Genomic DNA, 16,563 nt, shown 5'->3' with positions numbered 1-16,563 from the left:
TCCAGTGCCAACACTTTCAGGGCCTTGAAGACTAACACTGGTTTGTTCCGTGTAAGCACAGAAATGATGCTCAAAGAAACAATGAACTAATGAAAGAATGCCTGATGTGGCAAAGCCCTGACTGCTTTCTCTCCCCAACATAAGCCTATGAATCTGTAGCAAGAACACCTCAATTCCTCTGACATTTCTTTGCACTCCCCTCTGTCCCACTCTCTGTTCCCAATGCTGCCCTCACCCCTGCACACTTTGAACCCTGCACATACCTCTCTGCCTATCTCTGTCTCTCCCACCACTGCCCCTCTATTTGAAGGGCTCCAGAACCAGCAGAACAAACTTTTGTCTTTTAACAGCCAAGCCTCAGCCTGTGTCTCCTGTGGCCTCCCCCTCCCTGGTGTCACATTCCAATCTTGGGTCTTCAGTGACCCACCGGAAAGGGGCACAGCTCACCCTCATTCTTGGAGAAACAGGATGAGCCAGTTTCTTCCACCCCCCACCCCCGTTGGGGAAGGGGGAGACGACAACGACTGTGCTCTGTGCTCTCTCTCTCTCTCTCTCTCTCTCTCTCTCTCTCTCTCTCTCTCTCTCTCTCTCTCTCACACACACACACACACACACACACACACACACACACACACACTTCACAGAGAACAAGCCAAGATCAAAGGGGCCTCTCAGTGGTTCCTATCCTCTGCACTTCACCAGGGGCCTCTACCAGGAAGCATTCCTAGGCATCTGAGTTCTAGTCCCCACCCCTGGCTGTGGGCCCTGGAAGGAGTCACTGAGACTCAGCTGCTCTAGCCTCTCTAGCCTCATGAAACCGGCAGAAGGACCTATCATTCAGAAATCCACGCTGGGCCACTGACACAGACAAAGAGCGATGACTCATTCTCTTGGAGGTCAGGAGGAGGAGACAGGATGTCTGTTTGGGTCTTGGGAGGCAGATGAAGGGCACCCAGGTGGAAAGGGCAGCCCAGGCAAACTCAAGAGGCTGGCATGAAAACAGCTGAGCTGAAAGGAAGGTGGTGTGCAGGGGCAGAGCAGAGGACACCAGAGAGGACCCTGGGAGCATGTGAAGGACTCCAGGTTCGCCTCTGTTCAGAAATCAAAAGGAGACTTCAAGGTAGCTTCTGGGGTTTGGAAAGATCACTCCAATCTCACCTGGGAGGTGGCAGGGAGGCCAACAAGGAAGCCCTGGCACAATGGCTCCTTCACCATTTCTCCTGAGTCAAGTGTCCAAAATACTAGTCTCTCAAGAGTAGCAGGCATGGTCCCTCTCTTCTACCCATGCCCAGTATATCACCTGCTCAAAATCTCTTCTTCCATGAAGAGCTTGGTTGTTACCTGGCTCTCATACACCTGTCACTGGGCAGTAACCTTCTGGGGAATGTTTTATGCTTAGACCCTAACATGGCCTTGAAAACAGTAGGTCTTTGGACAGTTCATGTTCTCTGGGGCCTGGCATCAACCGCCTGTCCCAAAGAGAACCCTGGTCTGAGGGTATTGGTACCAATGCACAAAGCTCCTCCTCCCTGGGAGCCACAAACATACCACAGCCTAGGCAGCTGGCTGAAGCAAAAAAGGACAACTATGTGCACAGAAGAACAGTCATGGCAGCAGCGAAGACACAACAGCTGGCCTTTCTCAGAATCACTGAACTAACCAACTATGGATACCTACAGCTGTAGTCTCTACTGGGATTTCCATTGTACAGATGGAGACACTGAGGCCCAGAGTGGTAACTCCCCCAGCAGATACACCCCTCCCATGCAGAGAGGAAACAAGGGTTGTAGAATAAGGAATCTGGGGATGTTTTCATGTGGGAAAAAAATGAAACTATGTACATAGCCTATTGCACATGCTGAGAAGCAGAGGCTCGAAGGATACACTCAGACTTTACAGTGACCTCCTGAGCTGAGGGTCTTTCACTCTACATATATTTTTGCTATTTGCATTTTTCACAGTGAAAACCTCTCTACATATTACTTGAGCAATTGTAGGGTCTCAATTGCTGTTTCTTGAGGAAATATATAGCAGATCCATTTCCTAGGCCTTTTTTTTTTTTTCAAATTTGATGTGATCCATCGGTGGCTGTGAAATACTGACTTAGTGGGTTACAACCAGTCGTTTTTCTAATCAAATAGGCTAGAACTGAAAATGTCAAGAGCCTAGCACAAGCAGTAGAAGGGTTGTTCACTAAGCTTCTGTTTTGTTATACATTGTGAGTAGGAAACAATACTTTGACCTAAAAAGTGCTCTACACGTGGCATTTTGTTTTGTTGTTGTTTTTGCGCATAGCAGGATCTTATCATGGGTAGGGCATTTTAAACCAATGGTCTATATTTGGGGCCTACAATAGAGGTATGCAAAGGTCTCATGGACCAGTGGGAATAAAGACACCTCTGATGCTGGAGGCCCCTCTGCAGAAGTCAGAGGGGTGCCTGGTTGTCAGGGAAGGTCGAATTTTGTTCCCTCCTAAGATGGCTTCTGAAATCTCAATCACCCCGTACACGCTCCTCTCCAAGGAATGACTGTGACCAGAGCCTGGTCAGACTTCTGGAGAGGCTGCCTTGGGACTAGGCTTTGTGTCTATGCCTTGTTCTTGGGCCCCCCACATACCCTCTGGGGTGTTGGGAGGAGGGGTGGGAAACCATATTACTCTTCAGCTTCCAGATCCCAAGGGCCACGTCCCAGAGAAACCTCTGGAAACAGCTGTGTAGTCAGCCAGGAAGGGCCTCCACTCCACTGCCCCCAACCCGAGCCTGACTGGAGCTGAGAGGAGTGTGTGGAGAATGGATTGGGGGAGGAGAAGGCGGATAGGATAGGAAGCAGAGCTCCCAGATCTGGGCTCCCATCGCGCTGGCGCCTCCACATCACAGCTTGCCTGGCCCCACTCTCCACCCGCCTCCCCTCCCGGGGCAGCAGACAACTAAAAAAAGATAAAATAAAAAGAAGTAATTCCCCTGCTCTGACGTCAGCGCGAGGTCTTAACAGCCCAGCAGCCGCATGAAACTAGATTGCAACCAGATGTAATGCCCTTGAATTCTCAACACAGCACTGCCGTTGGAAAAGGGGGGGGGGGGCGCGGGGCCCGCTAGAACAGCGACACAGGCTCTGCGGGAGTGCGTGCGGTGGGCTGGGAAGCGCCGGTCTGGCTTCGCCAAGCAGTCTCCGGTCCCCAGTCCTCAGGAGCGTTATTACGCTTGGGTTTAATCCATTCAGAGCCCCCAGGTCGAGGGTTCTACGGGCTAAGGCACAGCTCCTGGCCGCACTCCCGCCCTGCTGTGTGAATGAGCGACTGAGAGCCCCAAGAGGAGCGGGTCGCTGGGAAAACGGGCGCCCCAGGAAGCTGGGGGCCGTCGCGACCTGGAGCCTGCCTTGTGTTTCGCTTCCCCTCTGGCCCTCCTTGAAGGCCTCCAGTTGTGACCAAAGCTCCAAATGTCACCCCCTAGCCCTGCCAAGCCCTCGCCCCTGTCGCGCTCGGCCCGAAGTCCCCACACACAGGTCCCCTTGCCTCCAAAGGCGTGGGACCCGCTTCGAAAGGGCCGGCGGGCCTGGCTGCCTCGCCGCTTTCGGGAGAGCACCAGGCTTGCGTGTCCCAGACTCCAGTCGGTGGCGTCACCCCGAAAGGCCCGTGCGCCCCGGGCCTGGCTGCTACGGAGCTCCCGGGTCGCGGGGACCGCTTCCTGCTCAACGCGGGGCCTGCACACAGGCCCGGGCGGGGACACGCGGCGAGTGCCATGTCCTGTGTCGCCACGAGCGGCCCTCGCAGCCCGGACACCCGAGAACGGGCTACGCACCGAGCCGCCAGCTCCCCGTCCCCACCCAGAACACATTCACAAAGCTCCCTCGGGCCCGCGCCGCGCCGCCCCACGTCCCCGCCCCACACTTGGTGACACTGGGCCTCTGCTCCCAGCGCCCGTTCCCAGCCGGTCACCGACAATCCAGAACACCCTCCTGCAGCCCCTACACGGCCACCGGCGGCCTCACACCGGCGCCACACAAAGCCAGGCCGCGCGACCCCGCGTCCGCGCCCCACTCGCGCTCGCCCCCTGCTCCCGCCCCGACCCCTGCCCTCTGGGTCCCTAAGCCTCGCACCGCACCCCCCCCCCGCCAGGTCCTTGTCCCCGCGTCGGGCGCCCCGCTCACCTCGGCACCCGCTCTCACTCCGGGGCCCGGCGTCCGGCGCTGTGACTTCGCGGCCCGGAGGCCCGCGCGCCCATGGGTGTCGGGCGCGGCGGCCGACCAGGCGGGAAGGAGGGTGGGCCTCGGCGCCCCCTCCTCGGACCGCGACACGGAGGGCTGCCAGCTACCCTCGCCGCCGCCGCCACCGTCGCCTGGCTCTGAGAGCGGCCTGTCCGAGCCCAGGCGCGAGCGGGGGCGGCACCGGGACGCCCCGAGCCGGCGGCGCGCGTAGCGGGCCCTGACCGCGCACCCTGCCGGGTCTGCCTGGTGCCCGCGGGAGCCTGAGAGAAATGCGATCCCCTCCACACAGGAAGAGCGGCGGGCGGGCGACGTGCGGGGGGAGCAGGAGAGCGAGAGCGCGAGGAAAAAAGTTCCCGGGCGGCCAGGCAGCTCTCGCTCGTGGCCTCGGGTGCCAGGTGGGCCGTTCGCGCCCCGACAGCGCCCCCTGGCGCCCGCGCGCCCCATTGCACGCCCCATGTCCGTCTGGGGGCTGGGGCTTGGTGGATGGGCTGAAGGTGCAGCCCAGCTAAGAGCCTGGGAAGGCAGCAGGACTTGGTCGCAGAGAATTTGGACTCAAGTCTTGGGCCAGACCTCCACTTTCATTCCACCACTCCCTCACCTGTGGCCGTTTCTTTGGTTTGAGAGTCAGTCTCAAATTTCCTCAAGTTAGATATGAGATGTATTCACTGCACACGTGGCACCTTGTTGGTTATTGAAGCAATGTGGCCCCCTGCTTGTCAAGGAGCTGGCATTGTGTGGGGGAGACACAGCCAACAATGATCAGGTCTGTAACGAAGATAATTTTAGAGAGAAATAAATACTAGGAAGAAATTCGGCAGGTGTAGTGATGGATTTAGCTGCGAGAGAGCGGCCTGCCTGAACAAATAACTCAAGAGCAGGAAGGAGCCTGCACCAGCAGCATGTGGAAGAGCATTCTTTGAGAGGAAACTATAAGTGCAAAGGTACTGAGGCAGGAATGGTCTTGATGAATAAGTGCAATTGTAAGGAGGCCATAACCGATGGGATAAGAAGTGGGCATGCTAAATTCCAATCTAAGGCCAGAGCCTGTAGGACTGCAAAGAGCCTGAAGGAAATTTGGCTGCCTTCTTAGTGCTGTGGGAAGTAAGCCATCAACAGATTTTAAAGTAAAAGAATCTTGAATGAATTCGTAAATGACTAATTTATGCTTACAGACAGCCATTGCTACCTCATGGTTTCTGCTCCCAGCACCTTCATCAAAGCCTGGGCCTTCCATCCTTTGCTGGGTAAAGGTCACCCAGGTGACTTGGCACAAGTGAGTCACTCTCTCAATCCTGGTTCTTCATCTGGGGCATGAGGTGCCATGCTAGGTGCAGTGTCTTTGTCTTGTAGCAGGCACTTCGCTCTTTCCACCTGTCCATTCTGACTACCTCTCTGTTAGCAAACCACATCTATGAAGGTTCTCCATCTACAGTGACCTGCCAAGACCTGCCCTCAGCCCTCCCTGCCAACTGGCCTGAAACACAAACTCTGGGCACAGAGAAGGGCAGGTGGGGCACTGTGTTGTCTCAAGCCTGCTTTCAACAGTGACTTGGGACCTGGTTTCTGAGCTTGGCATCTTTATTCCCATAAGCCAAGCACGGTGGGCAGTCCTTCCAGACACACTAGGCAGTAATCTCTCCCTACCTTTCATTTCCTAGTTGCTGGACCCGTTGGTAACTGCCAGAAGCTAGAAAAGGCAAAAAATAACAGCAACAAAACTGCTTCTGTTGTCTGGCTCCTACTTCCTCCCTTGGTCTTCCTCCCTTCTCCCCTGAGAACACAGGCCTGTGCTCCAGCCACTAGATGACCTAGAATTAGCCCCTCATTTCAACAAGACCTTTAGTTTAAACACATCTACAGCACACAGCCCTTTTGCTATATATGAAGATACTCCCAGGCTCTGGGGATTGGGAGCTGGGGTCTGGTCTACCCCTTTTCTTACTGCTACCCAACCCCAAGCTGCTGCATAGAAGAGAAAACAGAGACTCATACCAGCAGGAGTGGGTCTGTTATCCAGCTACTTGAGAACCTGAGGCTGGAGTGTTGCCAGAGCCCAGGAATTCAATACCAGCCTGGGCCAGTGAGACAGACTCTACCCCAATGCCTGCATGTTTATGGTATGGGAGGTAGGGCCTTGCAGTCGCTGATGTAAAGTGCCAAAATGTACAGGCACACCCAGATCTCCATTTCTTTCTCTCTCTCTCTCTTAAACTTTATTTTTATGTGTATGGGTGTTTTTCCTGAATATATGACTGTGCATCACATATGTCCAGTGTCCACGGAGGCCAAAAAAAGCTACTAGATCCCCTAGGAACTGGAGTTAGAGGTAGTTGTGAGCTGCCATGTGAGTGCTGGGGTCGGAACCCAGAACCTCTGGAAGAGTAGCTAGTGCTGTTAACCACTGAACCATCTCTCAACCCCACCGATCTCTTGAGAGTGATTTTTTTTCCCCCTGTCTGCCTTAGACATAGAGGTTTCTAAGCAGCCTATCAGAGCAGAGTAGCCTGGGCATAATTGCCACTAATGCTGACCAAGAAAGTTCAAGCCTCTCTGAAGAGATTAGGGATCACTGTTAGCAGAACCAGAGGATCTGGGCTGCTGAGAACCTGCTGAGCAACCTTAATAGGATGCAGGTATGAGGGCTAAATGGTGGGCATGCTGCCACACAGAAACCCAAACCGACAACCTTGGTGCAGGAATTTCAAATCCATCTCAAAGGTCAATGAATCTGAGATGCAGAGGGTTCTGTTTGTTTTTTATGTTTTTTTTTTGGTGTTGTTATTATTGGGTTTTTATTGTATCATTATTTTGTTATGCTGAAAAATTGAAGCCATGGCCTTGTGTGTGCTAGGCAAATACTCTTCCACAAAACCACACCTCTAGCTCTGAGACATGGTCTTACTATGTCGGGCAGCTTGCCTTCTACTTACTATGCAGCCTAGTCTGGCTTCAAACTTGATCTTCTTTCTTGTTGTTGTTATTTTGTTTTGTGTTTTTCAAGACAGGGTTTCACCATGTAGCTCTGGCTGTCTTGGAACTCACTCTGTAGACCAGGCTGGCCTTGAACTCACAGAGATCAGACTGCCTCTGCCTCCTGAGTGCTGGGATTAAAGGCAAGTAACTTTCTTGTTTGCTTGTATTTCCTCTCCTTTTGCCCCTGCCTTTCCTCCCTCCCCGTGTGTGTGTGTGTGTGTGTGTGTGTGTGTGTGTGTGTGTGTGTGTGTCCCATGCACACAAGCATGATGGATATGGAATGCAGAACCACCCTGCATTCTAGTCAAGTGTACCAGTTCTGAGCCACACTCTTAGTCCCCTGAGGTGGTTTTGATTAAAAAACAAGAACAGAGCAATGTGAACATTTGGGAACTGAAATCCCTTCAGGTAGCTTCTTTCAGTGGAGCCTACCACTACCCATTTGTTGTTCTAGACATACATTAAATCTACGAGCTGGCTTCCTCACCTACTTAGGCTTTTGAATTTGAGACACCTTCCCCCAGCTATCCTAAAACTGGTTATCTGTGTGGCCTTAAACTTCCTCTGTTTTCTATCAAACAAAAGGAGGTAATGTTTCCTGTCTAGAGAGACAGAGAGGCTGTTAGCTGAAACCAGAGAAAGAGGTGGAGATCTGTCTGGTTAAGAAGCAGGCTTATCACTGGCCTTTAATTCCAGTACTTGGAAGGTAGAAGCATACAGATCTCTGAGAGCTCAAGGCCAGCCACATAGTGAGTTGCAGGACAACCAGGGCTATGTAGAAAGATTCTATCTCAAAAACAAAACAACAAACAAACAAAAATGACCAGGTTTATCACTGGCTCATCCAAAAGTGCTTACAAGGTCACACTTGAGAGCCAAGGTAGAGGTAAGCCTCTCCTTGTTCAAAGGAGGGCACTGGGATTGAGGAGGAGAAAGAGCTTGCCCAGGGTCACACTTGTATCTAGAGTGGTGATCCTGGGGCACACACACTGTCCTCTTATGCCCCCCTCATGCTCCTGCATGTAGACTCCAGGCTGCTCTTAGAAGCCCTGACAGAATGTAGTATGCATAAGTACTGCCATTAATGAGCATGTGGCTAGAATATATTTAGCACCTACTATGTGCAGCGAATTTCATTCTCATTATCACTATTTTACAAAGAAGATGAGCCCTGAGGAGGGGGCAGGAAGCCTACTGTCTCTTTATACACAGCTGTCAGGAAGCTCTCAGAGGAGAATCCTTGCCCCACCCCTGCCATCTGGCCACAGCTTGGCTCCAGCACCTCCCCAGCACTCCAGAGACCTCTGGCTTCTCAAGTTAAAATAATTTCAATGTTGTTGAGCTCATACCACTAGCCATACCTGCTCACTTCCCACAAAATCCAGCTGTCACAGCTACTTTATATGGGCACCACCATTCCTCTGGCTTTAGGTCCTGGACTGTAGAAGACAAGAAAGTTAACCGAAAGTTAACAGTAAGCAAGTAAGCATGCGTGTTTTATTTCTCTCCACTCTTGTCTATAGCTGTGATGAGAAAGCTGCTTTGAGATCTGGCCTTGACTTCCCCACAATGCCCGACCATAATCTGGAATCCTAAATTGAACAAGCCCCTTTCTCTGCTAAGTTGTCTTTTGTCAGAGTCCCTGAGCAGTCAAGAAAAGCAGTGTCCATTTCAGGGCAGAGGCAGTGACTGGAGAGTTGAGCAAGGAAAGACCCTTTGGGTTCCTGCAAGGCCCCTGATTTCCAGCAGAAAAGGAAGATGAAGGTCTGAAAGGACTACCTAGCTTTAGGTAGTGTGAGCACCACAGGGAATGGGGTTGTTGGGTCCAGTTCCAGGGATGCTGCTCAGGAGATCCAGGCTGGAAACCAGGCCCAGACAAGCATCACTAAGTTCCTCCACTCATTCATCCACCTACCCATCCATCCACCCATCCATCCACCTGTCCATCCACTCACCCATCCATTTATCCATCCATCCACTTATCCATCCATCCATCCATCCATCCATCCATCCATCCATCCATCCATCCACTATCCCATCCACCCACCCACCTATCCATCTTCACATCTATTCAGCCATCTAGCAATCTATCCACTGGTCCATCCACCCACCTTCTCATCTGTTTACTCATCCATCCACCTACCTACTCATCTGTTTACTCATCCATCCACCTACCTACTTATCTGTCCACTCACCCACTTACCAACCCACCTACCCACCCATCCACCCATCCATTCATCCATCAATTATCTTACTTATTCAGTTCTTATTTATTTATGTATTTATATGTTGCTTTTAAATTTATTTATTCTCACTGCATGGGTGTTTTGCCTGCATTTATATCTGTGCACCATGTGTACACAATGCCTATGGAGGCCAGGAGAGGGTGTTGAAATTACAGGTAGTTGTGTGCTGACATATAAGTTTTGGAAACAACCTGTGTCCTCTGGAAGAGCAACCAGTGCTCTTAACTACTAAGCCATTTCTCCAGCCTGTATTTATATAGTTCTTTCTCTATGGTTTTTGAGACAGGATCTTTCTGTGTTGCCCAGTATAGCCTCCAATGTGCCAGGTAGTTGAGTCCAGGATTGATCCTGTATACCACCATGCCTGTTTTTTATGCAGTGTTGGGGATTTAATCCAGGCTCTTGGCATGTTAGGCAAGCCTGCTACCAACTGAGCTACAGCTCTAGACCAAAGAGAGAGAGAGAGAGAGAGAGAGAGAGAGAGAGAGAGAGAGAGAGAGACTTAAGAGTAGAAACCCAGGAGAGAGGCTTAGAGTAGAAACCTTGGATATTCAGTTAGGCAACTCAATCATTTACTTATGCGTTTATGTGTGTTTGTGTTACATATGTGTACATATGTCTGTGTGAGTGCACATATTTGTATATATGCATGTGGAGGCTAGTACCAATCTTCAACTAATTTTTGAAAAATACTTGCTTTAAATTAGTTGTATGTGGGTCTGCGTGTAGGTGTGTGCACATGAGTGCAAGTGCCTGCAGAGGACAGAAGCCTCCAATCCCTCCAGAGCTGGAGCTGGAGGAGGCTGTGAGCTGCCTAAAGTGGATGCTAGGAACTGAAATGGGGTCCTCTAGAAGAGCAATATGTGCTCTTAACCATGGAACTATCTTTCCAGCCCTTCCACTGAGCCCAGAGCACACTGATTGGCTAGACTGGCTGGCCCTCAAGCATCAGAAACCTGCTTGTCTCCATGCTGTGCCATTACCCAGTTTTTGAGTGCTGGGATCCAAACTCAGGTTCTTGTGCTTATGTGGTAAGGGCTTTACCAACTGAGCCATCTCTTCAGCCCCAGTATTTTCACCTTTTTATGTCATCCACTTGAATTGGTCATATATATATATATATATATATATATATATATATATATATATGGGGGTGTTTTGCCTGCATGCATGTTTGTATACCACATGTGGGCCTGGAGCCCATGGATGATGGAAGAGGATGTTGGATCCCCTGGAACTGGAGTTACAGACAGTTGTGAGCTGCCATCTGTATCCATAGGAATTGAATCCGGGTCCTTTGGAAGAGCAGTCAGTTCTCTTACCACTAAGTTATCTCTCCATCACTTAGTTTATTCTTTTTGAGATAGGGACTCATGCAGCCCAGGCTATCCTCAAACTCACCACACAGGTGAGCAGGCCTTGAATTCCTGATTCTCCTATCTTTACCTTCCAAGTGTTGGGATTGCAGGTGTGCTTGAAGGGAACTGATATTGTTTTATTTGTTTAAATAATATTTGGTAGGGTTTGGGGTATAGTTCAGAGGTAAACAGTTACATAACATATGAACCCCCTGAGGTCCACCCCAGCACCATAAGCATAAATATATAAATATAAATAATATCTAAGGGGATGTCAAGTTGCCATGGCCTTTGCATAGTAACTCATGAACAGACTGCACTTCACAATTCAAAAGGACCTGGAGCAATTTTAACCCTGTGAAGATTCTTCCCATGGTCAAGGCTATCCATAGAGAGCCACAGGCTGTCTCAGGAGAGAGTATGAGCTCCCCACTGATGGAAGCCTATAAATAGAGACAGTGAAAGGAATTGAAGCTGGCTGGAAAGACAGAGGTCCTGGGATGAATTACAAATGACTTGCACATCAGACCACCTTCATTGTAGGACTGGAGAATGTCAGGCACACCCCAGTCTGTAATTGCAAAATGTTTAAGCTATTCAAGAAGGCACAGAAAAAGATCCCATGGTCATCTTGCATCTCCTTCTGTCAGCTCCAAAAGTAAAACCTCCCAGATTGCTGGCTCCTGACCATAGTCTACCTCATTGAGGTTCCCTGTTCCCTAGGCTCCAGCCACCTATGCATAGTCCTTAGGATATATGCTACAGAGACAGCTCCCTTTAAGTAGAGGGGTTATCGGGGCATAGTTGCACACCTGCAATTCTAGCACTAGGGAGACTAAGACAAGAGGATCACTGCAAGTTCAAGGCCAGTCTGGTCTACATAGTGAGTTCCAGGCTAGCCTGAGCAACAGTGAGATTCTGTCACACCACAAATAAAACGGTTGTTTTCTTTCCTTTGTGAATAATACCAACGTTTAGCAAAAACCATCGCAAACAAATCTTCATTTGCCGATTTAGTAGCCTCCTATGCCTTCTTTTCCTGTATTCAGGCCCAACTCTACTCTCTGTATGACACTCTAGCTAGTCCCAGTCTAGAGAAAACACCAAGTCTGAGTGAGCCCATTTGTGCTCCATGCAGCCCTGGCATGACAGCAAGCACTCTACTTTCTGTCTTGTTATTTATTTATTTAGCAGTTCTAAGAACAATTCAGGGCTTTATATATGCCCTGCAAGCCTCTACCACCAAGTCATATCTCACCCCAGCTGTTCAGTTTCAGCACCCACTGTCCTTATGGTCATTGACATGGGGGGGGGACCTCTTCCTCTCCCTTTCTACAGGAAGTTGCTACCATGCCCAGGATGCTCTGAAATACTTTGGAGAGGGTTTGATGTCACTCTTTGGTCCCGCAGAACTGGTCTCTGCCATGGTTCTTATCCTCCCCTTCTAGTGCATTTCTTCTTGGATTGCACTACCCTAAGGCCTTCAAGTCTGCTCTGGCTGCACATACACCCTTTTTCTGCCTCGGTCCCCATAGAAGACCCTGCAGTCTTTCAATTGTCTCTTCTCAGATTCTGAGTGTTCCAGCATGTGTTTTGTTATGTCACAAATGCCTTTCCCTCGTTGCTTTGTCTGGCTGCTCCCATCTTTATTTTTCAGGCTTGGCTCAAGAGTGGCATCCTCCAGGAGGCCCTCCCAGACCTCCTCAGGTGAAATCAAGCCTGGCTCCCTGGGCAGGGCATCCAACATGTCTCATAGCTCTCTGATCATCATTCTTCGTGAGTCTGTCTCTCCAGGCTATGGAACTCAGGAGGGCAGCAATGCTGTCTTCCTCAAGCCTTGGAAAATCAATTTTGAAAACCATTTTTTTGTTTTGTTTTGTTTTGTTTTTTTTGGATTTTCACAACAGGGTCTCCTTGTGTCCCTGGCTGTCCTGGAATTCATGCTGTAGACCTGGCTGGCCTCAGACTCACAGATCTACCTGCCTCTGCCTCCCAAGTGCTGGGATTAAAGGTGTGTGTCACCACTGTCCTGCAAAACAAAAACCAACCAAACAAACAAAAAACTAGGTTTTTGTTTTTAAAACATTGTCATTTTCTGGTCATGATGTTCCTTTCCTGTCATCCCAACACTCAGGAGGCTGCAACAGGAAGATGGTGAATTCCAGGACAGCCTTGGCTACACACTGAACTGCTGTCTCAGACAGACAAGCCCTGCTGGCTTTTCTGAACTGGACTCTTACTGATGACTCTAGGTGACAGTCTTAAGTTGGAGTGGGTCCTCTACAGGTCCTACATTTCTGTAGGGGTGGATCTAGGCAAGATTGAGCTTCCTAGGACTACCACACACTCTGCAACTTGAAATAGCATTCATTTCTTCTCTTTCAGTTCTAGAGTCTGAGAGTCAGGTCCAAGTGTGGGTGGCAGGTTGCCTGTGGGGTTATAGCTCCTGCAAACCTCAGTCTTACTGCCCAGTGTCCTGAGCTTGTGGTCGTTCCTCCCAGCTCCACAGTCTCTAGTTTCTGTCAGCATGCTCATCTCCTTTTCTTTTTGTCATCTCCCCTCTCTATAGGCCTCTTTCTTCTACAACCACAGAACTGCATTTAGGGATTACACATTCCGTGGCTTTTTGCTGACTGTGGAAACACAGGGCTGAGGTAAGCACGCAGTCTCTCTCAAAGGGGGTAGCAGTGGTAGATCCGAAGTTCTCACTGGCTATCTTCCTCAGAGCCCCAAAACCTTGTCAGGAGACACCCTTAGGGTTTGCTCTGGCTAACTTTGGACACAACCTCCAGGCAAGAAGAAGAGTAGCCCAGAGGTAGGGAGAGGGGCACAGGGACTCAAGGACAAGCTGTTCCTGACCTGCAAGCTGGAGGCCAGCCATATGTGGGGAGCCCCAAGGAGGGCCAAAGTGCCTGCTCCCCCACCTTTTCCCCAGCTCACAGTCCCTCAAGGACCGAGGGAGGAAGGGAGGCTGGTGAGCTATGCCTGAGATGGTCAAGAGGAGTCCATCACTGCATTTCTCATGCTCTTCACCAACACAGTCCTCTATCCCCAGGCTGTACTATGCTTGAAGCTTATCAACAAAGGCTATCTCCTCCACTGGACCACAGGCTGGCTGTAGGCTCTGCACTTTACAGTTCACGCTTCCAGGATGCTCAGAGCGATTCCCTAAGAGGACACTATTATCTGTACAGGAGCAGGGACAGATCATTACCCAAGTGAGGAATGACAGAACATATCAGAGCTGAAACTGAGCACTGGAGCTGTTTGTCCAGTTCTGAGTGGTAGCAAGGTCAGGCTTGGGCCCCAGAGCCCCAACAACCCCAGCAGTTCCTTCCCAGCCTCCAGTCTGTAGTTCAGTTGTGAGCAAGCTCCATCAGCCCCTCCGGGTGGCAGAGAATGCTCACACAGAGCTGTGGGATGGAGAGAGGAGGGAGCAGGGGCAGGGATCTGGGAAGTGGGGAGGAGAAGGGATGGGAGGAAAGATGGGAGGGAGGCAGTGAGGACCAGGAGGGTCACCATAGTAACAGGAGCTGGCTATGCTCCGACCTGAGTCTGAGCCGCCACCAGGGAAGGAGATAAAAGGTTTTCTATTGATCCCCATCAGGAAAGCCGTCTGTGATAAGTTGGCTGGAAGGGCAGCTGGTCGGGTGTGGATGAGGTGGCTGCACATACTTGTACTGGAGCTGTGTGATGCCCCAGAGGCTGAGGTCAGACTGTGGGGAGGTGAGCCCCAGAGCCAGGTGCTTGGATGGGTCAGCTGCATGCCTGTCCTTGGGCTACCTTTGTCTGCAACATATTATGCACTGTATGCCTAGCTAGGTGGAGATACAATAATCAAAGCAGAAAGCACTATTCCTTCAGGGAGCCGACACTCTAATGGGAGTCAGCAGTGGGAGAGACAGACAAAACAGATGAATGAATGGCTATGGATGATTGTATCTGTTGGAAGATGCAGAGGAGAGGGAGAACAAGCAGGCAGCCAGCGGCAGTGAGAGGGGAATGAGCTCTGATGAGAGCTGGAAAAGAGCATGTCTGTGAGAAGGCCCTGTGTACGAGAGGTCCCAGGACAAGAGTGCATGAGGAACAGCAGCAAGGGGTCTAATGGAGCTGCAGAAGTGACAAGGTCAGAAAGGGCCAAGGAAGGCTTGGGTGGCTGCAGTGAGGGCTCTGGTTTGCACTGAGTAAAGATCATGTCCCTCCTGGCACACTCTCCCTTAGGCCTTCATGATGCTCCCTGACTCCTATGGAGACAACAGACATAGGGCCAGGGTGGGTTTGAGAAGACAGGAAAGGTGAGCTAAGTGGGCCCTTCTTCGGGTCAGGGAGGCACAGAAGGGGTCCGGCTGGTATGGAAGCTGCCTATGAAAAACTTCAACTTTCAAATATATTTGGAAGGTTGAATGGATAGGATTTCCCTACATGTGGTGAGAAAGGCATCCTAGGGCCCTCCCCAGTGCTCAACCTAGTGATTGGCGATGAGCCTGCATGATGCAGCTCCTAACTGCTGTTGAAGGCCCAGATGTCCCTGGGAGGCATTTGCTGGTCCAGACAAGATGAAGGTCTCTCTGAGTGCTTGTGCTTGGGCTTCTTAGAACCTTCTCTGTTCTGCCCAGGCCTAACCAGGCTGGCTCACAGCCAGTTACCCTTAAAGGCAAGAATGCCCCCCCAGGCTTCTCCTCAGGGCCATTCCATTTCTACATTCCTAGAAATAAGGGTGCCCTCATCCACTCAGATTCCCCACCTTCTTCATTTCTGGGGGAATAGATAGGAGGAAAGTAGATAAAGGGTGGTTGGGATTGAGGCAGCCCTTGAGAAATATTGGTGGTGTGAATGTGGAATTTAGCTTTGCCCGTTCCCTGCTAAACACCTGTGGTGGGGGCTGGAGTTTGTCCTGCACCTGTAAGAAGAAACCCAACCAGTTAGTTCATTCATCTCTCAGAACCTCTCTATCTTCCTGCACTTCTGCCAGTGGGGCTCATAGCCTAAGGACCCAAGAAGATGAGTAAATGCTTTAGTCAACTCAAGAGGCTCCTCTGTTGTTAGTTGTTACTATGTGACTGGGGTATGTCACTTCACTTATCTAGCAGATACCCCATTTCCCTCTGTAGCATGGAGCTGATGAGGACTGCCTGATGGAGTTGCTTTGAAGAGAAGTTGGGCAGAGGACTCTGCCAACCCTGGTTTTCTGATGTGCCAAGGAAGGCCACACTGGTTTGAATGAAACATTCTCCATAGCCTCAGGCATTTGAACACTTGGCTCCCAGCTGGTGGTGCTGTTTGGGAAGGCTTAGGAGGTGTGGCCATGATGGAGAAAGTGGGTCACTGGGAGTGGGTTTTGAGTTTTCAAATCCTTGTGCTATTCCCAGTTCACTCTCTCCTTCCTGCCTGTGGTACTAGATGTATGTTCTCAGCTTCCTGCTCCTACAACCATGCCATTACTTGGCAATCATAAAATCTAACCTTCCCGAACTTTAAGCTAAAGCAAACCCTTCCTCCTCCTCCTCCTTCTCTTTCTGTCTGTCTGTCTGTCTGTCTGTCTGTCTGTCTGTCTGTCTGTCTGTCTGTCTGTCTTTCTGTGTGTGTGTGTGTGTGTGTGTGTGTGTGTGTGTGTGTGTGTGTGTGTGGTTTTTTGAGACAGGGTTTCTCTGCATTACAGTCTTGGCTGTCCTGGAACTTGCTCTGTAGACCAGGCTGACCTCAAACTCACAGACATCCAATTGCCCCTGCCTCCATAGTGCTGGGATTACGGATGTGCTGAACCATGCCTGGCTTAAGCCCTT

At 50.6% G+C, this 16,563-nt stretch overlaps 1 protein-coding gene across 2 annotated transcripts in view; it reads right to left on the bottom strand.

The window, feature by feature from the left end:
• The window catches only part of Rai1 (retinoic acid induced 1), a 100,720-nt gene extending 96,441 nt beyond the window's left edge, over positions 1 to 4,279 (bottom strand). Inside the window, exon 1 of one of the 2 annotated variants that reach the window (XM_027427310.2) lies at positions 4,147 to 4,279. The gene's annotated coding sequence lies outside the window, so the exon portion shown is untranslated. The remainder of the gene's footprint in view (positions 1 to 4,146) is intronic. The other variant, XM_027427308.2, reaches the window with a different exon arrangement.
• Positions 4,280 to 16,563: the final 12,284 nt, after the last annotated feature.

This window comes from Cricetulus griseus, chromosome 7 (assembly GCF_003668045.3).
Source record: "Cricetulus griseus strain 17A/GY chromosome 7, alternate assembly CriGri-PICRH-1.0, whole genome shotgun sequence".
Classification (NCBI taxonomy): Eukaryota; Metazoa; Chordata; class Mammalia; order Rodentia; family Cricetidae; genus Cricetulus; species Cricetulus griseus.
This window is presented reverse-complemented; position numbering and strand designations above follow the sequence as displayed.